The sequence below is a fragment of the Lynx canadensis genome, chromosome D2, assembly GCF_007474595.2.
Source record: "Lynx canadensis isolate LIC74 chromosome D2, mLynCan4.pri.v2, whole genome shotgun sequence".
Taxonomy (NCBI): Eukaryota; Metazoa; Chordata; class Mammalia; order Carnivora; family Felidae; genus Lynx; species Lynx canadensis.
The window spans coordinates 4599809-4626061 of NC_044313.2; positions in this window are offsets into that span (position 1 = coordinate 4599809).

The following is a 26253-nucleotide window of genomic DNA, read 5'->3' on the forward strand; positions in this document are numbered from 1 at the left end:
TCCCCCTGGCCACAACCCACACCACCGGTCCTTGTTCTGAGTGCCGAGCCTCACTGCCTCCCACCTGAGCCTCGGGGCCGGGGGGAGGGCAGGCCCCGGGCCCACGTGTCCCATACTCCGGAGCCCGATGAGCCTTTCAAAGGCCAGCCAAGTCCTCCCGTCCTGAGGAGTCAACCACGAGACTGGAGATGGGCAGGCCGGCCTAGTCAGTGTTCTTCTGAGCCTCGCACTTGGCCTGTTCTCCGGAACTTCCCGCGTGGCTCTGGGGTGAAGGCCTTGCCCCTGACTGTCCTCCTGTCTGCGCTCCCAGGTGAGGCGCAGGGAGGCTCCCTCCCCGCCCAGGAGGGGCCACCTTTAGTTAGCTCATCTCTGAGCAGCCTCTTGGGAATGGAGGGAAGTCTTTACCGGGTGGGTGGGGACATGCACGGAGCAAACCCGGGTTGCCACGTGGCTCAACACGGGAAAAAGCAATCTTTCACCCAGGAGACCTGCAGGGCCACCACGGATCCCTGCCTGGTGCTCCAATTTTGCCAAAATACCTTAGGTCCTCGGAAAATGTGGCAAGGACCTCTCGGGGGTACGGGAGAGTCACCTCAGGGCAAGGCGTGCGGCTGTCTGGGCCCAGTGAGATCTGGTGGTGACCGCGAGTGTGGGCTCCCTCCCTCCTGACGCCCCCCTCCGTGGTCCCCTGGGGTGCCTGTCCCCTCAGACGGCACTTTCCTGCAAAAAGCCTCCCCAGGGCACATGGACGGACCGAGGCCCAGAAACACTGGTTCCTTGTAATTAGAGGAGACGCTTGAATGAGCGCAAAAAGTCTAATCGCATTTCAGCAATCACCACTGCTGAAATGGAACCATTCTGAGCAGGCAATTATCCTAGAGCAACCATGATGGCCACAATCAATGCTTCCAACCTCTTTCCTCTTGTTTATTTCCCAAATACATTTTAGATTGTTCAAGTGAGCCACACACACGTGCGCGCACACACACAAGAGCTTGTATCCCGTGAGCGCCTACCAGCGCTGGGCCCTTCCTGTGGACACTGCCCCACGACAACCCTCCAGGACTCAGGAACAGGCCCGAAGCGGGGGCAGAGGGGATGAAAGAGGCGTGAATGGAACCCAGGACCACCCGAGACAAAAGCTCTCAAGCCCTGACGGTCAGCTCTGCATAGGCTGCACCAGACAGAATCTGTTCTTGAACGACGCTTTTACACGGTTGAATACACTGCAGAGTAAGTGATTAGGAAGTATTAACTGGTTTAATACAACTCAGAAATGCACACTTCCCAGTTGAAGCATTTGTCTTGTTATATGCATCCATTCAAGACCCTCCTCTCCAAATGCTCAATGACCTAAGAGAAAGTTGACACTTGCAGGCCGACAAAGGCCATCTCATCACCCATCAGACACCCAGGGGGATGGGTAGTGGCCCCTGGGGCAGCAGGTGGTTTGCCCGCTGTGGCCAGCAGAGGGCACTAGACTTTGCAGAATTCAACCCCCCTTGAGTCCCTTTATTGCGATACTTCTACTGCCAAGCCAATGACAACTTTCCTGTCCCTGGCGATTCACCCTCGGAGGGTTTGTGCAAGCTACCAATAAGCACAGACACGAATCGGCACAAAATAGTCCTTGAAGTAGTTTAAACCCGTGGTGAATTTTAAGGACTTGTATTGAACCTACCGAATGTTAAGTACTGTGGGTATACAACACGTTGCGTCTCAGAACAGAGATTATCAAAACAGTTTCCAACAAAGCAGCTTTTGTGTTTATTCTTCTCAAAAGTCAGCCAGCTATCAGTTTGCTTAGCATTGTTTTCTCATTCCACTTGATGCTTTTTTAATACTCTGCTGGGCCACTCTGGAGCAGGCCTACTGTCGGGTCCCGGAGCCGCGAAACTAAACACGATGCCGGTCCTGCCCCAACGCAGATTTGTGGAGCTGGAGGGAAGAGTGGAAACACAGCATCCCCTAGGACCCCCTGTCCGGAGATGAGTGTCCGCAGTGCCAAGGAAGGAAGGTGAGTTAGTGATGATTCACTCCCCCCGGGACCAAATCGAGAAAGCCCTTGAAAGACGCGTTAAAGAGTTTGGTTTGGTGTTACAGGCTCGTTTTCCACAAGCAACCTACATTATTAGAGCCACTCGGAGGTATTATAAGAAGATGCCAATTCCTGAGCCCAACTCCAGATGCGTGAAATCCAAATATATGGAGAGTGAAGGGTGTGGTACAGACAACCTTGGCTGTGAGCAGCGAGCAGCCACTGAAGTTTCCAGAGAGAGTGCCGGAAGCCGGTCACAAGTCACAAGAGGCACGGCGTAAGCCTTTGCCGCCCCAGAGTGGTTGGGGGCATGGGCATCCCCTGGGAGCATACTAGGGATGCTGCATCTCAGACACAGCGGGACCTCCTCCTACGCAAGATCTCCGGGCGGCTCCCATGCACATCAAATCTGAGACGTGCTGGTTACACAGCAGAGTAGGAAGGTCTGGACTAAGCCAGGACGATGGCAATGGCAAGGAGGGAGGGATTTGAAAGGGGCTTCAGAGGTAGAATCTGCGTGAATGGTAGTTAGCTGGACGCGGTGTTGACTGGGGCACCAAGGCACTGGGATTTCCATCTTGGGAGATGGAATGCGATGGGGCATCGTTCATTAGCTGAGATCTGGAGACTGGGGTCCCCAGTCTGGGGATGGAGTGGATTTTGGCTTGGAGTATAAAGCAATAATACAAGCTACCATTTACTGAACTCCCCAGAAGTGTGATAAGCTATCTGAACTCCTGGGATAAGTTACCCTCACCATCCCTCACCGCAATCCTATGAGAGATGCCCTGCCGTCTCCGGAGATGGCCTGTTGACTCTCCGGGTCCCGAGAGCATTCTAGCAGAGTGCCAACAGGAACTGTGTCGAGGACCTGGGACTTGGCTGGATGGGAGTGAGGGCTGAAGCTTCAGTGTGTGGGTGAGTTCACTCTGGGGGTGTGTAGAGGGGCAGAGGCCAGGCCTCGGTGCCCAGCCAAAGGAGGCCAGTACCCTTGGGGACAGGAGTAGAGGAGTTGGGCTGGGCGTCTGGCAAATGGCGGCCAGGGAACAAGAGGAGGACAGGAGGCAGGTGCAGGTGGAGACCCCAAGGCAGGAGAGGGATTCTTCTGACCCGTCTACATCCCCCAGCCCTTGCTCACATGCTTCCCCTCACCGGATGACCCCTGTCCCCTCTGCCTTGATCCCACCAACCTTTGAGGTCCAGCAAGCCAGAGACACTCTCTCTTCCTGGGATCAGACCGCCCGGAATTGTTCAGAGTCATTTGGGCATTGGGTCTCCCAACCAGACGTCGAGCCTCCTGGGGACTGGGGACATCTCCTGCCTCCTCCAAGCTGGCTTCTCCAGCTGACAGGGACCTTCAGGGCTTTTGAAGGTATGGAGTCCTCCCTGAGCCAGTGTCTTTGAGGAAGGGCCACCCTGCTGAGCCTTCCGGTGTTGGGTGTCCTGCAAGGACTGAGCCAGACTGCCCCCTGCAGTTCCAAGATGGTACTGTTTTCTTTCTGCAGCTCAAACCCATCACGAGTGGTTCACACTCCTGCTGCTTCTCAATTACAAGACAGACTCCGTTCCCTCACAAAGGAGCAGAGCTAAATATTTGTTCTACCCTTAAAGGAGAGCCCCTGGGATGGGCCACGTGTAATTTCTCAACCAAAACAGGACCTCCGAGAGCAAAAGAGAGGCTGAAACAGTTAAAGCCATATGCTTTCCTACAGTATTTCATTAGTGGTCAGCATTTGGTTTTATTAAAATGGGAACCCACTAAGTAGTTTCTATTCAAAACCTATCTTTAAAAATTAAAAAGACACAACCCTTTCTAGAAAACAAAACTAACCTACCAGTGCACATTAGAGCCATAGTTTATTTTATAAAAAACGTTTCTTGTATTGATTATATGAAAATAAAATGAGAACATGAACAGAACACCTACTCTCGGTACATATTCACCTGCTTCAATTGCTTTCTCAGCCTTGTCTGTTCTTTTAAATTTTTTTTAATGTTTATTTATTTTTGAGAGAGAGACAGAGTGTGAGTGGGGGAGGAGCAGAGAGAAAGAGGGAGACACAGAGTCCGAAGCAGGCTCCAGGCTCCGAGCTGTCAGCACAGAGACCGACGTGGGGCTCGAACCCATGAACCGTGAGACCACGACCTGAGCTGAAGTCTGACACTTAACGTACTGAGCCACCCAGGCGCCCCACCTTGTCTGTTCTTAATATGTTTCACTTTTAATATATTTTCAATATCCTTAATATTTAAATTTTTTCATAAAATTGTCTGCAAAGTTTTCAAAGGAACATCTTGTGAGCCCTCATCATTCTGTTTGCTTTATTCTTTCCTCGCTTTCATAGAGAAAGATTTTAATGTCTTCCTGTTCATAACCTATGTTTTCAACAGTTGTAATTGTGCAAAACTTTAAAACGCTGAGGGGTTTTTATTGATGGTTGTATTTTCCGGTTGCATTTACTTTTACTAAATATTTCCGACTAATTCAGAACGACAGGCAACCAATACTTGGAGCCTCGTTTATTTTTTTAAATTTTTTTTTTCAACGTTTATTTATTTTTGGGACAGAGAGAGACAGAGCATGAACGGGGGAGGGGCAGAGAGAGAGGGAGACACAGAATCGGAAACAGGCTCCAGGCTCTGAGCCATCAGCCCAGAGCCTGACGCGGGGCTCAAACTCACGGACCGCGAGATCGTGACCTGGCTGAAGTCGGACGCTTAACCGACTGCGCCACCCAGGCGCCCCATTGGAGCCTTGTTTATAGAAACATTTGCCATCTTAGTAGGATACTTAGATTGATTTACTGAGCGACTTTTTGAAGCCCCAAGCATTTCTGAGCTCTGATCGGGCGGGAATAGAACATTGCATGTTCCCAAGCTAAGTATTTTTCAAAATTCAACATCAGCTTCATTACAGAATATTTCAGTTTAATTCTCCTCCAAGCGTAGCTGTTGCTAAAATCTGACATCTACAGCCTCTATCTTCTCTGCCAGAATATTTACTTGGCGTGGGCACAATTAAAAATTATCTGTACATCACAATCAAGTCCAAGTGTGGGACGTTTACCACCAACGCTGAGGTCCGCCAGCCCTTATATACTTCTATTATCCCACCAAACAAATGCACGCGTCCTCGGTGTTGAATTCTTTCGTGGCATTTCCGGTGACATTAGCAATCAGGTCAGGTGTTCACCTTTCACAGAAGGAGCCCCTCCCACTCGTCGTTGGATTCCACGAAGCGGATGAAAAACAACGGCGCCACTACGGGAATTAACTCGTTTTCCGTTTGCAAAGGGCACCGATATAAAACCGGTTATCATCTGACAGGTTGTGAAACGCACCTGCTATTGGGAGCACTGATGGCGATCACTTCACCTCCCGTAAGTGTGCAATGAGACCTGGAATTGATAATGATCTTGACTCGCTATGAATAGTCATCTGATCTAAATAAACAGCCCTTGCTTCCCAGGGCCGTGTGTAAAGCCCCTTCAATCCATCATCCTGGGGCACAGAGGTCATTGAGTCACCCTTCAGGGGAAGCGGATGCTTCTCTTAGAGGCTTTTTTCCCTCTCATGGCTTCTCTGTGGTCAGCGGCACCAGTTCGGACCCCGACACAGAAGGTAAATGCTGATGGATATTTTGCGCAAATTGTAGCCTCATCATCAACTTTCTTGAAAACAGAGACTCAGTGCTTAACATGTGCCCTTTTCCACACTTCATTCCTGACAGACGGGTTTAGGGCAAATCCATAAAGTGTTATTAAAAACTAATTAACGCAAAAAGATGTAGATTTACGCCCGACGGTAAATGCCCAAGCAAGTGTCGTGAGAGTTCAGACTGTTGTCTACAAGTTTTATGGCAAAACTCTTTTGCCTCTGTTTCCTGCAACTATGTCAAAACCCTGTAATCTCTCATTTTCCCCACAGATCCTGATGATCAGTGACCCTTGCCATGGCCTGGCCATGACCAGGGGCCATGGCAGGGGCCACTGCTCAGCTGGTGGGTACCACAGGTGGCCTGCGGGGGGCCTCAGCCTCAACTACTTTTCCCACCACACAGGGGCCAGAAGGAGTTAGCACCCAACCCACTCTTGTCCAAGCTCATGCCTTCTTGTCTAGCCACGTGGTGTCCTCCAAAGGGCAGGGCTGTCCCCACTGGGCTAGGGGAGGGTGGGACAGAGTGGAGAGCATGGCTGTTCATGTTTCAGAGGTGATCGCCCCTAAAGAGAGGCCATCCCTTCCCGTGGGTCCCTTGCCCTAAGATGAGACCCTGGAGAAAGTGCGATAGCCAAGGGGACAGGCCACCAAGCCCTTCCTGGACTCCTTCAGTGCAACTTCTCATAACTAAAATTTTCACTTTTAATTGCAATGAGATGGGAAATGTGGAAGAAACGTGAACATGGACAGGATACAGGGACAAGAAGCAAAGAAGCAAAAATAAAAAAGCAAATAGTGAATAATAAGAAGCTGTCGCAGCGACAGAGGTCACTACGGGAGCCTGCAGAAGGCTGTGGAAGGAGCACGCACGGAACGGAGTAGGATGTTGGGAATCAGTCCGGACTCTCCAGGAGTACGGTTCTGAGGCCAGGGTCATAAGGACGAGTCCTTGTTCTTCCTTCTCTCACCAAAATACACCGTGGGGCTCACCCTATCCAACCTCTTCCAACTTCTTTTGTCCTGAAGGTCACAGCTGAGCCGGCTAGTGAACACAACCGTGTTCACACCTGACTGCTGGCTTGACCCCCCCCTCCCCCCCCCCCCACCGCATCTGACAGTCACACTCACGGGTCCTTCATGCTCCCCAAAGGCCTGTTCGCCCATCACCCAGAGGAGATGCGTTTTATCAGAGGAGCACTGCAGCGACCCATCAGGAAGGTCAATGTGGAGGGGGAGCCCGCGTGGCTCCGTCGGTTATGCATCCGACGCCGGCTCAGGTCATGATCTTGTGGCTCCTGAGTTCGAGCCCCGCGTCGGGCCCTGTGCCGGCAGCTCGGAGCCTGGAGCCTGCTTCGGATTCTGTGTCTCCCTGTCTCTCTGCCCCTCCCCTGCTCGTGCTCTGTCTCTCTGTCTCTCAAAAATAAACGTTAACAAACTTTTTTAAAACACAAAAAATGAAAGGAAGGCCAATATGGAGGGAGAATCCCTGCCCAAAGCACCTGAGCAGGAAAACAGGGGGACCCACACGACAAAGCCCCATCCATCGGACTTTGGGATTCGGCAGTAGTAGCTGAAAGATGGCAATAAATGTGGGAAACGCACGGCCCTCTCCCCACCTCTTCTTCTTAAGAGAAGAGACACCCACGCTGAGGCTCACCCCCTCCGCCGACCTTCTACTCAGAAGCGTGGACAATGGAGGGGAATGTGGCGGACTCCAGGGGCTGGAACCACCAGGACACTAACACCAGCTGGTGACTGGAGGCACTTGCGGGACGCCAGCCCAGAGGGGTCAGAATCAGTAGGCTGCCTAGGGCGAAGGGGTCTCTTCTCAGGTGAGCAGCCGAGCGGTCCAGGGGGTAGTGGGAGAGGAGGCAGAGGCAGCATGAGCTGGGGGGGGCAGCGGGTGCCAGGGGCAGAGAACATGGCGCCTTCAGGAAGCCCCCGAATCTGCACAGGAACCGGGAGACCCAGTGTCTCTGGTGGCAGGACTGACTGATGATGGCAGCGTTTGAGGACGTCGGGGTGGAGGGTGGGGGAAGCTTTCCAGAAGGACTGCTTTGAAGCGGAAGCTAACAACACTGGGCAGAATGATCTATGCCCTGGGGCTTCTTGGGGGCGGGAGCCGCTCTCAGGCACGTCCATCTGGCACAGCGGAGAGGCTTGATGAACGTTCTTGAAGGAAATAGGTCATCAGGGGCGATCGCGGCAGATTTCTCTCCATCTCATCAACCCAGGTCGGTTTTCAGAGAGAATGGGGCCTCCGAGGCTGGGCTCGTTGTGTTTCCGTCTCCCTGTCTCTGTCATCCTCTCCTGCCTCCTTCTCTCCTCTCCCTGAGCCAGGTGAGAGCCTTCGCCAGAACACCTCACCCCTGTGACCTTGCTTCCCGATGAGTAAGACAGGAGGACCCGTGAGATAATAAATATGCATAACTCTTGAAACTGGGCTGATTACTTAAACCACTGGGCCCCCCGGTGAACCAGGTACCATCGTGCTGCCAGCACCGACCGAGAAGGCCTGCTCCCCCATCACTTCCTTCTGGAAGCAGCCAGAGCTGTGGGGGAGCACCTGCTGTTTCCACAGTTGAGCCCCAGTCCTAGAGCCTGGACCCCGCTCTGTGGCCCTGGCCGAGAATGTCTACACCCACGTCTGCTCTGTTCTCTTCTGGGGAGGTCGGGCCTTCTTCTGAAGGGTTGGGGGAGACAAGGGGCCTCTCCCTTTGCAGATGAACAATTTCAGAGACAGCCTTGACAGATCTGACTGTGGCCGGGCAGATGCCTGAGAGTCGCCAACGAATGCAGGTCGGTGCCAAGATGCCGGCAGCTACGAAAGCCCCAGACCGGCCTTAGAGAGACCTTAGACGAGCCCAGGCTCCGAATCCAAATTCAGCCCCAACCTGGACACACACTGTCGCTTCCTCGCCCTTTGTGTGAACGGCTCGTGATTCCACTGGAACACGTGTGTGATTCAACACATTTTTCTGTAGTCAGAAATAGACTAAAGCTTCTGTTGGAATCTGGCATCATGAAGAAAGGAGACGCACAGGCCTTAAGCGGTACACCCCCCAGAGGGAAGTGCACCCAGGGTCCCTCCACATCCATCTGACCTGCAGCGACTGCGGTCAAGGACAGCGCCCTAGGGCAGTGAGCACTCATGTGAGACGTCAGTTGTGCCTCCTTCTTCCAGATGGCCCGTGGGCCCAGAGACTTCGGTGTGAATGCCCACGCCGGACTTAGCTCACAGTAGGTGCTCAGTCAACGTTGGTGGCCGGTGATGTCCCCAAGTACCATGGCCCCACCGGGTACCAGGAAAAGGTAGAGCTTGGGGAACTATGTGGTTCTGCCGTAAGTCTGACGTAAGTCTCTGAGAACCAGCCTAGGCATCCTCAGAGCTGCTCCCTCTGGCTCAGACACCAAGTCACCAGGCGGTTTCGGCACGGGCACCCTGTGAGCATTCAAATCAACCATCGCACAGGTCCCTGGCCAGGCTCAGCGGGAGGAGTCCAAGAGTCAAGGATGGAAACGGCCAGGGTCTTATCTCTACCTCCGAGAATTTGCCATCAAGAGGCCTGCAGGGCAGATAGAACCGTTGGACGGCTTTTAGGTCAAAAGGGAAAATGGAGTGGAAGCCAGTCCCCAGGGGCAGTTGTGACCAGGAGGAAAGCCTGCCAGGGGCACTTGCATCAGCCGAGGAGAAATGGAGCAGGAAGAAGGGCTTTTCCGGGAGCAGATGCACACTTCCAGCCCCGGTTTGCTGCTCTGTGAATGAAGGTGACAGAAGCTGACAGCCAGGAACCTTGCCTTTCTGGCCCTGGTCCTCCAGCGGGTCACTTAGCCGTGGCGGGAGACGGTCCCCGGGAGCAGAACGGGCTGCCCCTTCTGCTCGGCGACAAGCTTCTTCCAGCCGGGCAGTGGCCAGCGGCCGTCTGAACGTTGCCCGCATGCGGGGGCAGATGCAGAACCGAGCACATTGTGCGCCCCGCTCCCCCAATCTTTCCCGGGAATGTGGGTCACAGTGACCTCCAGGGGCAGCTGGATAAAGAAGACAATGGCGCGCTCAGAGCCCAGGCAGGCAGTGGTCAAATCCCCGAGCGTGGCTGCAGGTGTGCCTTCCAGAAGAGCGGTCACCTCACGTCACCCAACGGGAGGCAGGCACGCCACACGGCCGTGAGATCCCTTATTTACCTGCGGGGGGTGGGGGGGGGGTGGGGAGGGGGCAGCTCCTCACTCCTCCCCTGAGTCTGCAGAAGTGGGTAAGAATGTCTGCTGCTCCTTTCTAGAAGGTTCTGAGGATAACGAATGTGACAGGCTGGTGAAGCTTAGCGTTCCCCAGGAATCCAAGGATTCACATCGTCACTGCTTCTGGTCTCCAGAGCCAGAGGGAAGCCCCCAAGCTCCCGGTCAAAGTCAGAGCCACTCCAAGGTCGCTGACAGCCCTGACATGCTCCTCTATGCCATGGCTCTCGGCCTCGTCATTTCTGCCCAAAGTCCCGCCCCTTAGCAGCCACCTCTGCCTACCCGGCAGGGGCAGTATCTCTGATCCAGGCTGGGCCCTCTCTCTGGGCCGGCTTTTCCAGGCCTTTTCAGAGGAGGGCAAGCAAAAAGAGAAAGACCAACCATTGACCCCTTTCGGGCGGTCTCCCGCTGCTTTACGGACCCTTCAAGTTCATCTGTGGACCAGGAAATGCAAACTGGCGCTACACCTTCCCCAGCGTCCCCCGCCCCGCGCCCGCCCGCTGGCTGAGGCTACTGCAATTAGGCACAAACGCTACCCCCACCTTCTGGGTTAGGAAGCAAAGGCCAGGAGACCCAGCCAAGTCCTTTTGTTTACTGAGAAACGTCAAGAGCAGGAAGTCAGTCAGCGGCAACCCGGACGATGACAAATGGGGACCCTTAATGTTCCCAGCAAACGGCCAAGTCCTTCTCTGCACCTACAGGTCGGGGTTCCTCCTCGACACCTGTGGGGTTCAGGTCTGCGAGGGGTGAGTCCTGGGACACGGGAGATCCCTCCGCCCAGCAGGCAGCCGAGAACAGACGGTTCTGGGAAGACAGTCACGGCAGGCACAGACGGGTGGGCGAGCCTCGTCAGCCTGCTCCCTCCGGAAACAGACTGGGAAGGACATTGCCAGTTTGCTGAAACCTTGGCCGCAAACACAAGTCAAGCGCGTTCCGCCACCAGGCACCAAAGCAAGCCCCCCCCCCTCCTCCGCCAGGCCCCTGCCATCGTGTCGGCCCCCGGTGAATCCTCCAGGAACCCGGGACCCCCCTGAGCCTCGGGGGGACTTGCCTGCCCACGTGTCTCGTACCTAATGCCACCGTGCCTGTTTTCCATAAAATCAGGGCAACATTCCTCACAGGGCACGATTATCATTTTGTCATGCACTGGGGAAGCATAAAACCTCAAAGAACAAAGAGGTGTCCTCACGGTAAAGGAGAAACAAATCTACGCCTCTTCTGAGCTTCAGGTGTGAATACACTTACATGATTGAAAGACTCAAATAATAATAATAAAAGCCCCGAAAACAGTCAAACTTGCAGCCTCAGCACATTCCGGATGCACCCACGGTGAGCCTGCCTTTTCGGAGGGTTTGCTTGTTAAAAAGAAAATAAAAGACGAGAAGGGCATATGCTTTTTATCCGAGTTGGGGAAAGGCTGGAACTTAATTGCTTTTGAACAATTAAGCAACTGCAAACATCTAAATGTGAAACCATCGAGACATCACGGAAAAGAGAAGGGCAAAGAAGTCCACTTGTTAGGAGAGAAAAGGGGGGAAAATCCAGAAAGAAATGACAAGGAGATGCCCGCAGGGGTCGGCGTCACCCACGATGCCCTCCAGGGTCCTCTCGTCTGACCCTCCTCTGGCAGCCACCGAGAGAGGCAGGGGCCGCCTCTGCCTTGACAGGAGAGGACAGGGAGGGCACAGACAGTGTGGTGCCCGCCCACCAGGCCCAGGCTGTCAGGGCAGAGAGCTGACTCCTTTTGGAGACTGAAGCACCCCCCAGGCTCTGCGGGGGTGAGACCGCACAGTTGCCCACCGCGCACACACGTGGAGTCCGGCTGGGGTTCCCTGGCACACGCAGAACCCCTGGGGGCCAGGAGAAGGATCCTGAGCCCATAGAATTGTGCGGTGGGACCCGCAGAAGTCCTGGGTTGTGGGGTGATCCGTGGAAAGAAGCCAGCGACACCCGCCTCCCTCTCCGTACACCCTTGCCTCTCATACCCCATATACACAGGCCAGGTGTGTCCAGAGATGGCTGAGGTCCCTGGGGAATACACAGCATGCCCTGGAGGAGGGGCCTACCCGGAAGGCTGGGGGAGCTGAGGAGGCGTGGGGCCCCCAGATTCCCTGCAGCAGGTCGGGGGGGAAGTCTGGCTGGACGCCCAGGGCCCTGCAGACAGCACCGCTCTCGGCTCACATGGGCAGAGGAGACCTGGGGAGGCAGGTCTCCAGAGAAGAAGGGGCTGTGACCTGCAGGTCAGCGTGGGGTCCCTCAGGCAGCTGCCAGCCCATCCGGGGGAACCGGCCTCTGCTAGAGACTGTGTGTCCCCCACTGAACCTCAGCTGAACCTCAGGTCCTCCGCCCTGGGCCTGGGACCACCGGGTACCAAGCGCACCGAGTCCGGGGCAGACACACCAGTGCAGTGACAGCTTAGAGGACATTCAGATCAAGTTCCCTCCTCAGTTAGGAAGCTACACACAGGCAGTCAAAGAACTTTCCAGAGAACTGCATTTCTGTTTTTTGGTTTTGCACTTTCTCACCACGCAAGTACCAAGCGACAATTTTTCTTAAACGAGAGCCAAGGAGACGCAAATTATTTTCACAAGTTGGAGCCGATCACATTGTACTTAAATCACTGGGCACGACGCGGCAGTGGGATAAACTAAGAACAAACGGTATGTCTTAGAAGGTCTCAGTGGGCCTTCAACGTGGAGCGTTGGAAGCAAAGTTGTTTTCAAACAGGCGGCCCCCCTGGCTGTGAGCCCCTGCACCGGTGCCCCGCTTCCCCTCCGTAACCGCAGGCTCAGTGCTCCCCAGGTGGATGGAGTGCCCTCGCCCAAGGAAGCTGCTGGCCATGCAGTCAAAGCAGAGGTTAAGGGGGGCTCTTTGGGTTCTTGATGTTGCTCTCCCTCAACGAGGGGTTTATGAAAAGGCAGTTCTGGAAGCGGAACGATTAGGCCTTCCTCTCCGGGTTCATCGGGACCTCCTGGGCCCCTGCCGCTTCTCGGCACAACCCTGAGACAAAGCATGTCCCGAGACAGGGAGCATCCCCAAGACGAGGCGCATCCCTGAGACGAGGCGCATCCCCAAGACAGGGCGCATCCCCGAGACAAGGCACATCCCTGAGACAAGGAGCATCCCCAAGACAGAGCGCATTCATGAGACGGGATGCATCCCCGAGACAAGGCGCATCCCGAGACAAGCTGCAGATAACTAAAGTCCCCAGAGGGGCCACACATGGTTCCAAGTGAGTTGACCAGTCTGGGAGGTGGGACTGCCCTCATGGGGTGAGGCAGGGAGACCTCATGGCTGACACTGAGCTGACACATGAGTCATGTCTCCAAGACATGAGATGGCCCCAGAATAATAGATAGGCCCGAATATTTGGGCCATTAGTTCTCAACTCATTAGGGAAAAAAAAAAAGAAAAAAATGGCTCTGCAGCAAATCTCATTACTCTTCCTTTTAACTGGGGGAAATAAAACCACATCAGCTCATGAAATAGCATCTGAAAATGTATTTTGCCAGGTAAAGGACAAAAGGATATTTCTAGAAGACAAAAGGGCTGCCTGTTTTAGGTGCAAAAGGTCTTACTCCTGTGCTCCCTGTGACTGGAAATGTGTTTGGAGGTTACCAAAGTCAAAGGCTTCACGAAGAGAAGTGGCTCCTGGGGAATCTAGAAGTTTTCACTGCAGAACGGGAGGTCTGTTTGAAACATCTGAGGCTTGGTTTGAGGACTGTTGGAGGTGAACTTAAAGTCCTCAGAGGAATCCTGTTAGTAAGGTCAATAGGATTTGGCATTGTGATTGGACATAGACCTTATCCACTCAATTTTTTCTTTCCTAACAAGCAGGTAACTTGCTCTCCGTGACGGGGCAGTGGCCACATGGTATTCAATTTCACTTTCTCTCTTGTCGTGGTGGTTACTCTTCTCTTGTGTCCATGCAGTTTTCAGGACTAGAAGGGGGCCGGGGGGGGGGCATCTATCGGTGTCGAGGTGGCCCAGATGCACCCCGGGGAGCAGCATGGGGAGGCCCTTGCAGGGCCCGGGGGCAGAGGGTGTCTCTTCACTCCCAGGTCTGCCCCTGACTCGTCAGCTTACTCCTGTGACTGTAGTCTTTCCATTCAAGAACGGGGAACGATTTGCTAAATGAGTGGCTAACTTTTACGAGAGAGAGAGAGAGAGCAGAAAATGTGGAAGATTTGAGTCTGGAAGGTTCAACCTGTGCCCAACTTGACTGGTCTCTTAGAAACTCAAGTTATTAGATTAGGAAAAAAAAAAAAAAAGAAGAAAGAAACAAAAAAGAAGGGGGTGGCTGCAGGTACAATGTCTCAGGTTACTCTTCCATAAAGTAGGACAGGAAATATCTATTGTTATGCTATCCTCAGCTGGCCAGGGGCAGAACCTACCTCCCTGGTGGGGGCTGAGAAGCTGGAGAAGGGGTTTCCCTGAGCAAAGGAGGGGTCCGTGAAAGGAAAGGACAAAGCATCCTAAGCAAAGAATCCCCGCTGGGAGTTCCGATGACCCTCCTCCCCGATGCTGACTTAGTAACAGAGGGGCAATTGGTCTTGAAAGAATTTAGAAAATCCTTTGTGTCTAAGAGTAAAAGCCCTTTATAATTCATTTGAGTGCTTTGTTATAAGCACACTGCTAAAGTCCTGTGTGCACATTTCTGGATTATATGCTGAAACTGATTTCACGAACGGATTTTTTTTTTTAAACCCCATACCTGCACACGAAAACTATAAAGCCCCAGTGTATCGCAACCTCTGATGTACTGGTCTGCACCAGGCTCCCTGCCGGCCCCTCCCAAGCAGGGCCTTGGATCAGCACAGGCAAGGGACCCTCCCGAGGATGGGGCGGCACTCTACCTGGGCCCTCGGCAGGGACCTGTAAGAATGCTGGTGTGTCAGTAAGTGTGTTACGGGATAATTTCAGTTTCGATTTCCCATGGACCGTGCACGGATTTGCATCATTCCAATTACGCATCTTGCCCTCTTGAAGCTGAATAGGAAGTAAAGAGCTTATTCTGGAAGAATGAAGTCCTCCCTCGCAATAAAGACAACAGAACCACAGATTGTTAAAGATACAAGGAAGCTTCTCAAAGGCACACTTTCACCCATCCTAACCCCATACTTGACTTTGCCTCATCACCACCAACAAGCCCACCGACCACTCACCTGTTAGAGAACAGGAAACCTACCATGTTTCTATGGCTGGGGACGAAGAAGACAGAAATGAACTATAGCTGGGCTTGACAGATAAATCTTCCCCCTCTTGAAGAAAACCCACCCTTATTTTCAAAGAACAAATGAAGGAATCCCTAAATGCCTGAAAATGGTAACTCTTCACTCCTGAAAGCATTCACATAAAACCAAAGAGGATGATGAAAGTTTTATTGCCGAATCTCGAACAGCGTGAATGACGTACAAGGCCTCACAATCGTTCATGGGCTCCAAAAAACTACAAAGTACCAATAACGAATTTCTTTACCCTTGTAGGAGCTTGTAGATTTCCATTTGACAGAAGCTAGACCTTCACCGAATTCTTTATTCATGAAAAATTACCCCCTCGGCAGTAACAAGACAGTTCTGTTTGGGATAGTGTTTGGATTTCACCAAAACCAAATTACTATCATAGAATACACTGTAACTCAGACGGAAAAAATGCCCGGAGGACAGCACGTTAACCTCTGCAGATATAAGTAAACATTAATAGAAACCAAGGACCTGCCTTCAATACGTTATCAGTTCTTGTTACTTTTTCAGCCAGAAATTGCCACGGCCCTGATGGAGGGCACTAGCAATTTATTTGTAGCAAATTTGAATGGTGATCTTTACTCCCTGGGAAAGGCACTCAGATTATTCTTCATTCGCGTCCTGGTGCATTTTAATTTCAATGGAGATGTTCAGACGACGGCCTGCCAAAGCCATATGACTGAAAGGGGATCCTGGGGCGAAGGTAGCTTCTTTCCATCCCAACTGTCATCTCCTGACCCTTGCTCATGCCCCAGAGGCACATGCCAGCCTCGCCCACATCGCTTCAGGGTCTCACCCACATCCAGGGCCCTGCACCTGCCACTGCCCAGGGAAGCCCTTTCTCCACACCGGTCCCCGGGCCTGGAGGTCTGGGCCGGCACCCACAGCTGGTGGTCCCTGCTCCACAATGCTTTCTAGCTCCTCCTCCTTCTGAACTTGGACATGAACTCCTAGAGAGCCAGGATCAGCTCATGGCCTTGTACTTCCTGGAGGGGCCCAGCAGGCGGAAGGCAGAGTCTGCAACAGCACCCCGTAAGCCCGTAAGGGTGTCTTCAGGACAAGACTTGGTGGAAGGCTGACTGGGAAGGCAGGACAGCCTGGGGCGGGAAAGGACAGGTCCCATGTATCTCCTTCTAGGGGACCATCCATCCTCAAACTGTGGGACACCTCCTTTCCTGGACCCGCGTTTCACTAAAACCCCGAAGAATGCATGGAAGGAAGGTGGTCGCGGGCACAGATACCATTTTCACAAAGGCCTGCCCTATTTTCTCACTCGGGCCTGGGGCAGGGAGCAGGTGTGCCGACGGCCCTCGGGTGCCAAGGTCCTGCTGATGCAGGGAGCTGTGCGTTAAGTGTGGTGGCTGGAGAGTTCTCTGGGGCTTCAGAATATGGTCAGAACGCCTTCAAGGGGGGAATCAGACAAATACCTTGTGACTTTCGTCGGGGCCGTGTCAGTAAATCGATTTTTGACATCCTTCAAACAGGATCCATAAATAAACCAACACTCCCATCCCTGCCTCCAGGGGAGAAGCCGAGGTGGGATGCTAAACCCACGTCCTCTGTCTAAATGGTGAATCCTCGTGCTGCAACCTTGGGTGAATTTCTCAGCAAATATGCCAATCGCCTGGGCACGCAGCTCTATCAGAGATCAATCCCTAAATGCCTATTCTAGAGTCGTTCCTGAAAACCGAGGCTGATTACAGTGGAAATCAAAGCCCTTAGAAAGGAAACGTGCAATTGACATAAAAGTCAAATAAGGATGCTCAACCTTCACCTGAAAGCAATCTCAAGGGGATGGGGCGCCTGGGTGGCGCAGTCGGTTAAGCGTCCGACTTCAGCCAGGTCACGATCTCGCGGTCCGTGAGTTCGAGCCCCGCGTCAGGCTCTGGGCTGATGGCTCAGAGCCTGGAGCCTGTTTCCGATTCTGTGTCTCCCTCTCTCTCTGCCCCTCTCCCGTTCATGCTCTGTCTCTCTCTGTCCCAAAAATAAATAAACATTGAAAAAAAATTAAAAAAAAAAAAAGAAAGAAAGCAATCTCAAGGGGAAGCAAATGGTAAGAAACCTTGGACCCGTCTCCTCTCCTGGGCAGCAGGCACCTATCACGGGTTGTGCCAAGACTCTTGGGCACAACGCAACAACGCGAGGGGTCTGTGTGCCTGGGGGTCCCGACACGAGCAGGCGACGGTGCGCTGAATGAATGCGTGCGCTCGGCTTTGGAGGGCATCACACATTCTGGGGGGGGGGGGGCTGACAACAACAGCTTTACCTTCTTACCAGTGCTCTGACTGTGCTAATTCTGGAAACAGCCCACGTGCCTGAGCGCCCACTCCCGGGAGAAGGGTGGAGGTGTCCCAAAGACGGGAGGCCGCCCTGAGACCCGCGCGTTGCTGTGGAACACGGGCGCCAGCCGATCCCGGGGCCTTAGCTTCTATTAACTTCAGCCCGACTGGGTTCAGTGAGCCTCCTCCCAACACGTGGGGGGCGAGCTCATGCCGCAGAGGCTCACAGGCTGTCCGAGAGCCCATCCTTGCCCACCGGGGTCACAGTCTCCTCAGCGGCCAGGACGGGACGCGGAGAACGGATGGACGCCCTTGTCACTGGAGACGCGGGGTCTGCGGTGCTGGCGGGCATAGCACTCCCTCGTGGGGTTTGCAACAACCTCACCTGAAGACAGACGCCACACTGGCAGGGATGCGACGCGGCTCAAGCGCCCCTGTCCAACCACAGGGCTCCCGCTCGAGTTCATCACTGCCAGTGGAGCCCATGCTAAAAGCCTCGAGATGGAACGGCGGCTGCTGCTGTGACGACGCTCCCTGACCCCACCCACGTGACGCTGGAAACCCAGGGCACCTGCTGGGTACTCACGGCGGGCCAGGCAGCTGCAGAAGCTACTGGCCGTTTTGTTATTGCAATATTGCAAAACCAAATAGTTTGGTTTTAGGTACGTATTTGAACATATATATATATATATATATATATATATATATCTATACACACACACACACGTATTTTTTAAATATAAATTTAGTGGACGCCTAAGTGGCTCGGTTAAGCGGCCAACTCCTGATTTTGACTCGGGTCATGATCTCATGGTTTGTGGGGGTTGAGCCCAGCGTGGGGCTCTGTGCTGACAGTGTCGAGCCTGCCTGGGATTCTCAATCTTTCTCTCTCTCTCTCTCCCCCTCCCCCACTCGCTCTTGCTCTTTCTCAAAATAAATTAGCTTTAAGTAAGTAAATAAATAAAATGAAATGAAATGAAATAAAATAAAATAAAATAAAATAAAATAAAATAAAATAAAACCGAGGAGAGAAGAGACCCAGAACTATCTAGCTACATATGCTCTAAAACCTAACTACTGAGCCACGGTGAGACTAGCCAGTTTTTTATTTTATCTTATTTTATTCCATGTTATTTCATTTCGTTTTGTTTCATTTTGTTTTGTTTTATTATTTTTTTTTTAAATGCTGAAAAGTCCTGAAGTAGATTTCTGTTGTGGTCAACCAAACGGCAGTAAGTTAGTGCAAAAACTGCTTATAGTTGAGATCTGATTGTATACTTGAACTTGAGATCCAGAGACCAATCAGCAAAGACCAAAGCAGTTAGAAACAGATTTGCATCAGTGCAGGACGCAGCCCTGGAGCCAGGACCAAGGGCAGGACAGCACACTTCACGACACTGCTCACATTCTGACCCTTCGGTAGGAAGGTCCACGGATCCTTGCTTTGAGCACAGTTTCTCTGCCTCGCCATCACACAGCTGCCCTCTGCCTCACAGCTGCACAGTCTCCACCTCCCAGAAAAGCCTCTGGGGAGCCCCAGGGAAGAATCTTCATCCTCCCGAGAGGACTCTCGTGCGCCCTTGCAAATGGAACAAAGGTTCACACAGGAAGCGTCGCTTGGGGTTTGGGCAAAGGCAGACTGTCCCTCCTGACTGTCCATCCTCACAGCACAGATACAGCGGGGAGGGGTCCCCCAGGAGGCACACTGTGTGCTGTGCACCCTGCACCCAGGACCCCAGCATGGCACCCCTGCCGATCCCCACCTCGACTCACCACTCTGGCCTTGGTCAGAGACCCCTGCCCAAGAGGGGCCTGGGGGACAACCCCAGGGCGCATGGTAAATTCTCAGGAATGTGTAGAGGACAAGTGATTAGATGAATGAATGAATGAATGAATGGACTGTGCTTGAGCAGGACGCCATCAAAGAGCCACAGAACGGCAAGCCCACGTGCCACATCTGCCCAGAAAAATCTGGAACAGGGTCTGGTCCTGACCGCTCACTCCCCAGAGCTGGGCCTGCGGGAAGCCCAGGACGAGGCCACAATCACAACCGGGGAGGCCTTCTGAGCTCCAGTGAGTGGCAGGGCTGGGATGTGAAGCCAGAACACCCAGATTCCAAAGGCCTTGCTTGAACCACTGCACAGTCGTGCCTGGGAGGTGGCAGAGGAAGGAGGCGCCCGGGGACAGGGTGAGGTCCCTTGAGCCTGAGCGGAAACGCCCTCGGCGTGGCACCTGTTAGAGTCCCTGGTTTCAACGCGGTGTCTCCCTAGTGCGGTGTGTATGTTGCACAAGTCATCCTCCAGAAACCCACTAAAAATGGTCTGTGTGTGTGTGTGTGAGAGAGAGAGAGACAGAGACAGAGGGAATGTGACACAAGAGAGGGATCCAGGTGGCCTGAGTGGGACAGCACACCCCGGAGGCTGAGAGGCCCCCACTTTCCAGCTGTCTTGTTTTCTGACTTCACTCATCTGGGAGGAAGCGGACTCTGGGGAGGGCTGGTGGGGGGAGCACTCATCTGGGAGGAAGTGGACTCCGGGGAGGGCTGGGCAGGGGAGCACTGACCAGGGGCAGCTTGAGGCTTAACCCACAGGGGTGGGGGTCCTGACTGCAGAGGAGTGGGAAGCTATAGGGAGGGCATCTCCTGTCTCATCAAGGGACTCGTGCACTTGGCCTCTCATCTTACTCGGCTTCCAGGAACAGAAGAAACGCATGCCTCACCGAGGCCACCTGAATGCGGATCTTGGCGGGGTCACTGAGACCCACTCTGATTGCACCTCGAGATGGGAAATTCAAGAGCAAGGATGGCATGGGGCGCCTGGGGGCGGCCCATCGGTTGAGCATCCGACTCTTGATCCCAGCGTCGGGTTCCTCACTGAGCGTGGAGCCCGCTTAAGATTCTCTCTCTCCCCCTCTGTCCCTCCCCCCATCTCTAAAATAAAAGAGCCAAAAAGAGAAAAAAAGCAAGAATGGCACAGAGCTGAAAGGTGGCAGGGACGGCGTGCCTTGGAGCTGGAAACGCTGTGCAGACTGATCCTCCCCGTCGATGCCTGGAAGCGTCCAAAAGCGCTAGTGACCAGGAGCTTCGAGAAGCGGCGTGAAGTAGAGCTTCCCCCGGCTGGAGTCCAGAAGCACGGGATGTGGACTTACAGCTGGGGCATGGTGGCTCCAGGAAGTCACTTGCATGCTCCCCACCCCAAAGCTCCTGTCGCCTCTGGAATACACGTCTGTCACTGGGGAATTTCTGGGGGGCAAGTGTGGAGGGGAGGCACCAGTGTGCTGGTGTCGTGGGCAGGAGGAGCCCGCTAGGCTTTGTGCGGGGTCTGCACATGAGACCCTGTGGCCCTGCCGGGTGTTGTTCCCTGGCTTCAGGTCTCCCAGGAGAGATGAAGGGCGGACCCCTTCCTGAGCCTCGGTCCCCAGACTGTCCCCCTCTGCTGCCCCTGTACAGCTTTTAGAGTGACTGTGCTCCTCGCCACCATGCAGCCTGGCTGACTGACCTGTCTGTCTCCCCTTGCCTCTGAGCCCCCTGACTCTGTAGTCTGATGGGTATACAGCAGGTGCTCGACCCATGTGCACCTATGCGTCTGCCTTCCGTTTTTCAGATGTACAGTATCCTCATTCCCTAAACACTTGCAGAGTCAAGAAGGAAAAGGAGGACCTCACAAGACGCCTGGCTGTTGGGTCCACGGCAGAGATGGGGCATCATGCCCTTTGTCTCCGTCCGCCCGAGACCCCAGCTGGCACAGGCACCTTCCAGCAACGGATCTTCCCGTCAGGAGGACAGGAAGGCCGATGAGCCTCCGCCATCTCGGTCTAAACAAGGTGAGCACGCGCCTCTAACCTTGCATTTGAAAAAAAGACCAGGAAACGGCAATAAATGCAAGGCGGTGGCGTTGCAGGGGCCGCTGGGAGGGCAGCAATTTGGTGGGATCAGAGCTTCCTGCTTGCCCACCTGCGCCTGGTCATACCACACAGACACCTGCTAGTGAGGGACACGTTTCTCCACCTGCAAACTGAGGGGCCCGGGGGACGCGGATCTGCACAGAAGTTACAGATCAGAGCCTACGGACCCAAGGCGACCCACAGACAGCCTGGGTTTGACCTGGGATGTGTTTCGGAAGTTTTTCCTTTTTGAAAAGGTACAATCACACACAGTCCATGTACACGCTTTACGCCTCTGGGTTGGAGCCCCTGCGACCCCGGCTGCCACGTCAGTCTACTCTTCCCCCGACCCCAAGAGGCGGGCGCTCTTCTGATCTCCGTCTCCAGGGATGATTAGCTTTGCCTGTTCTTGAACTTCCTATAAATGGAGCCACACAGCACGTACTCTTCTGAGTCTAGTGTCTTTGATTCAGCGGGTTCTGGAGACTCATGCACGCTGCTGTGTCCACGTCTTTCCGGCGTGAAGAATTTTCCAGGGTATGACTGCCATAATTTGCTTCCCCCGTCTCCTCTCGATACACATTTGGGTTGTTTCCCACTTTTTGCTGTTATGAGCAAAGCTGCTGTGAGCTTGGTTACAAGTCTTCTTGTGGACAAATAGTTTTCATTTATTTGGGGCTTAATGTCTGTCAGTGGAATTGCTGAATTCAAGGAGTGGGTGTATGCTTGGGGTTTAAAGGCTTTTAGATTCGTCCGAGATATTGAAAAAGAGGAGAGTCTACACACAAAGGCTGGAGATATGGCTTCTCGTGGGAAAACCAGGTCCGGTGCGCATTTCTGCGTGGCTGCAGAGGTTGGTCCCGAACGTGAGTTTGGATTTGCAGAGTGCCACGTGGCCCCCACTCTGACCCCATTCCCGCTGTGTCAACCCCACCTGGCTCCTTCGTGACACAGCCTGTGGCTGCCACCCCACTCGTGGGCACTTGGCCCCAGTCTCTGGATTTCAGGTGGTTCTCCGTCACCGCCACCCTCACTCAGCACCGGAGGATGCTGACGTGGGGTGGGGGGCAGGGGGGAGGGGAGACGGGGGGGTTGCCTGAATGTTCTCCTGTCTCAAGGCAAGAAGTTTGACTAATTCCAAGCGAGACCTCTCTTCTCAGGCCACCACTCTCCACTTTGTGGGAGGACTTCAATTTGGTTCGTTTTTCCTTAATATGCTGTAGATACACAGGTTTTAATCTTCTTTTATTAAAAATAAATCCACCCCCGTCACTCCGGTCTCTTGTGTAAATATCTAATTAGGCCAGAAGCTCAGCCCAGCCCAACAGGGTGTGTCGCTGTCCCTCAAGGAGAAACCGACTTCAAGCGTTGCCCCCGTCTTCTGAAGAATGTTAATTGGGCCAAACAATGAGCATGAATTATTTATAACCACACCTCTGGTTATTTGGAAGAAAATCTGCCTGCAGATTGCAACTAAGGAAAGAGCTCTCTACATTTCATGACTCAAAGAAGCTGCTTCAGACCCTCCTTGGACACCCAACCACAAGGTGGGTACACAACCCCATTTGTGCCTGAAGGGGACAACGGGGGCCAGGGTCCCTTCTGAAGGCCTGGCCCTCTTTAAGTCTGCCCTGGGTGGCATGGCTCATGTTTCCCAGGCAACATGGGAGGCGCACGGGCTCCTGACAACGTCTAGGCTGGATGTTTATGGGATAACTTTGCAAACGGGTATCCCGGGTCCTCCTGGGTGCCACGAACATTATGTGGTGGGCAATTTCACGCCCCTCCCCCCTGCTCTGCCAATCCGGAAAGGAGAAATTAAGATCCTTCTCCTGGAGCGGAGATGACCACAACCAGAGAGTGAGAGCAATTTGGCCCAAGTCACATGGCTAGAGAATGGCGGAGGCAGGTTCCCACCTGAGTCTCGTGGAAGTGGCCCCCCGTAGCTTCATTCATTCATTCACTCACTCATTCATTCAACTATTTACGGGCACCTACTGTACGATGGTAAACAAGATACACGTAGCCCTGCCCTCAGAGACCTCCCTGCACACACCTCCTCTGTCGGCTGTGGGGCTCTTCACAAGACTGCTTTCCTCAACGGGCTGCACCCCATAATGTTGACCTCGATCAAAATCCAGCGCCCAGGGGCACTCAGAAGTAAGACTTCCTTCCATTCCTAAATTATCCCAACACCTTTCTTCATAGAGCCCCTACCTGCTATGTATTTTGACCACACAAATCCAGACCTCCAGATCATCTCCCGGTCTCCTCTTCTTACAGTTCTGGGGGAGAATATTCTCTTTGCCACCTTCGACTCAGCTAATTGATTAGTTTCCATCTGATAGGGCTAAACGCTTGAAGTAATATAGTTCCAGGGTAACATTTTTCTTTATTGGTGCTCTGTCAGTAAACTACCATCAACACCATATAATTATGGAAAATTATAACAGCAGCACACCAGTAAACCAGAAAAAAGCGCTACCCTTTGGGAATATTAATAAATAGAGACTCTTCTCTTTAATAGAAAATTCACGCCTATTTCATAAAATGCTTTGCTCTCACACTGGGAAACATTATGGCACTCATGAATTTTTAAAGAAACGCTGATTTTCATACGACCAGGAGCCAGTAATAGAGATTTGTTTGTTTATTCATTCAACAAATATTTACTGAGTACCTTCTGGACAAAGAGCATGGAAGGAGGCCTCGTTTAATCAACAAGATTAGATACAGACGCTGCCTTCGTGGGATTTTTATTCTGACCAGGGAGACCAGTTGTCCCCTGAAAAGAATTTCACTGGGGTCAAGGTGGGGGCGTGAGCTGTGGCTGGAGCCAAACCACTCGAAAGTTTGCCCCAGTCTTTGCGTCCACATAGATACACCCGGTGCTGGAGATGCCACAGGGACTAAAACCCCATTCCTGCCTCTGGGAAGCTGCCACAGGCAGGAAAGGATACCTCTCCCACACCTAGCGTGGGGTAAGCGTGCATGACCACCACTGAATCGAGGAGAAACGCAGACGGTCAACGATCCGGCTGTGGGAGGAAGCGGAGTATACAACCATCTTCTGAGGTCGCGCTCTCTTGCTGATGCTGCCTTGGTGAAAAGCTTTACTTGCTTTCAGCAAAGCAAGGAAGGTGTCATATTTTAAGTGTTTGGGCTCCTGGGGTTGCTGTGTCTGCTCTCAGACACAGGACAAGTTGGGCTTATGGGCCAGGAAACTGCGGAGCTGTTGGGTGACCATGACCTCAGAGTTATCCTCAGGGCCTTTTACTCCCCCACGAGAGCCCTTGAACTCACCGGGAGGTTCCAGAAGGCAGCCAGCCCAGTGAGAAAGGCCTTGACACAGAGACAGGTGGCCCTGGGTTCGCACCTGGGCTCCTCTGCCTGTCACCGGGTCAAGTCCCTTGCTTCCCAGAGACTCTCCTCGCCTGCAACCTGGGGGCACAGTGCCTGCCTGTCAGGATTCATGGGGACACGTGTAGATTCTCAGAGCTGCTGGGAAGGGCGGCAAGGCCACAACCCGGTGCTCAGGGCACCGCCTCTGCACTGAAATGTAGGTGCCACCCATAGTCGCTGAACTTCTCCTGCTGCGCACCAACCGAGGTATCCTGGGGGGATGCAGGTGTGACCCCAGGAGCCTCCCAGCCTAACGGGGCAGGTAGACACATGAAAACAAGCATGCTGTTAGAAAGGGGAAGCCGAGTGGCAGGAGTGTCCGAGAAGGGGGTTTCAGTGATGGAAGTATCATAGTTCACATTTCACGGGCTCAACTCGCTCCCCGATTTGGAAGCACCACGGATGCAGGCCAGCGGAGGGCGATGGAGCGAGGCGGGCCCGGGCCTCCACGCATGCGCCTTCGTGGACACTTGGGTGCGATGGCAGAGATGACCAGCAGGTGGCGCCGTCGGGGAAACCAGAGACCCGTCCCCTCGCACCTGCCTCGAGCTCCGGGACCCGAGACCAAAATATTCCCGACTCCCGCCTCCTGCAAGGTCAGGCTCTCACACACCCAGCATCTTTCCTGCATCTTCCCGGAGGTGTGGTTTCTGGGCCCCGCACTTGCCCCAGATAACAGCCCCGCCGAGGCCAGGACAAACCTTGGTTCTCCAGAGACTTCCCTCCCCTTCGTGACGTTGAAGCGATGGACCAGCAGGCACCATTAGGAGACGCACCTGAATTCTCCCTGACAGGCGCTCTCACACCCACTTTCCAGCCCGGAATTTTATTTTATGCTCTGTGGCCCCATTATCTCCACCACAAGCAATGTAACACTCGAACGGCCTTTCCTGGCCTGAAACGAGGGGAAAACTAATAATACATCGGATGACAAGTCACATCCAGGGAGCTGACTTGGTTCTCCCAGTAGCCACCATTCATATTAAAATGAGTTGTACCGGACACCGCAACTCAAAGTATGTACAAATAAAGCTCGGCACAAGGGCAGAGGGGGGTAAGTAATTAACACAGAAGACTTCCGGGCCACTCTTGTCCTTGGCCTGCCTTCCGCCTAACGGACCAGTTATCGGTCACGTAACAAACCAAGTGATGACAGCTGTGAGGTGTGCCGTTTGCATTCAGGGAGCCTAAGGGGGAGAAAGAAGGAGAGAGAGAAAAAGAGGCAGGAGGGCGGGCAGGGAGAGGGCGTCTATGTGGGGAGGGGAGGCCAGAAGCCAGGCTGGGTGGACCGCATGGCCTTTCGCTGCTGTGCTGTGTCCCAGGGAGGGGAGCGGCTCTTTTATTGGTCAAAGGAAACACGCCAGTGCCCCCAGCCAAGCCTCTCTTGCCCCCAGGGCAAGACGCGGCAAGGCCCCTCTTTGGGAGGCCCCTGGCTTTGCCACCCTCCCCCGCCCCCCCCCCCCCCGGGTGCAGGAGCCCAGGCAGGCTGCCTCTCCTGTAAAATGCGGAGGGGTCCCCA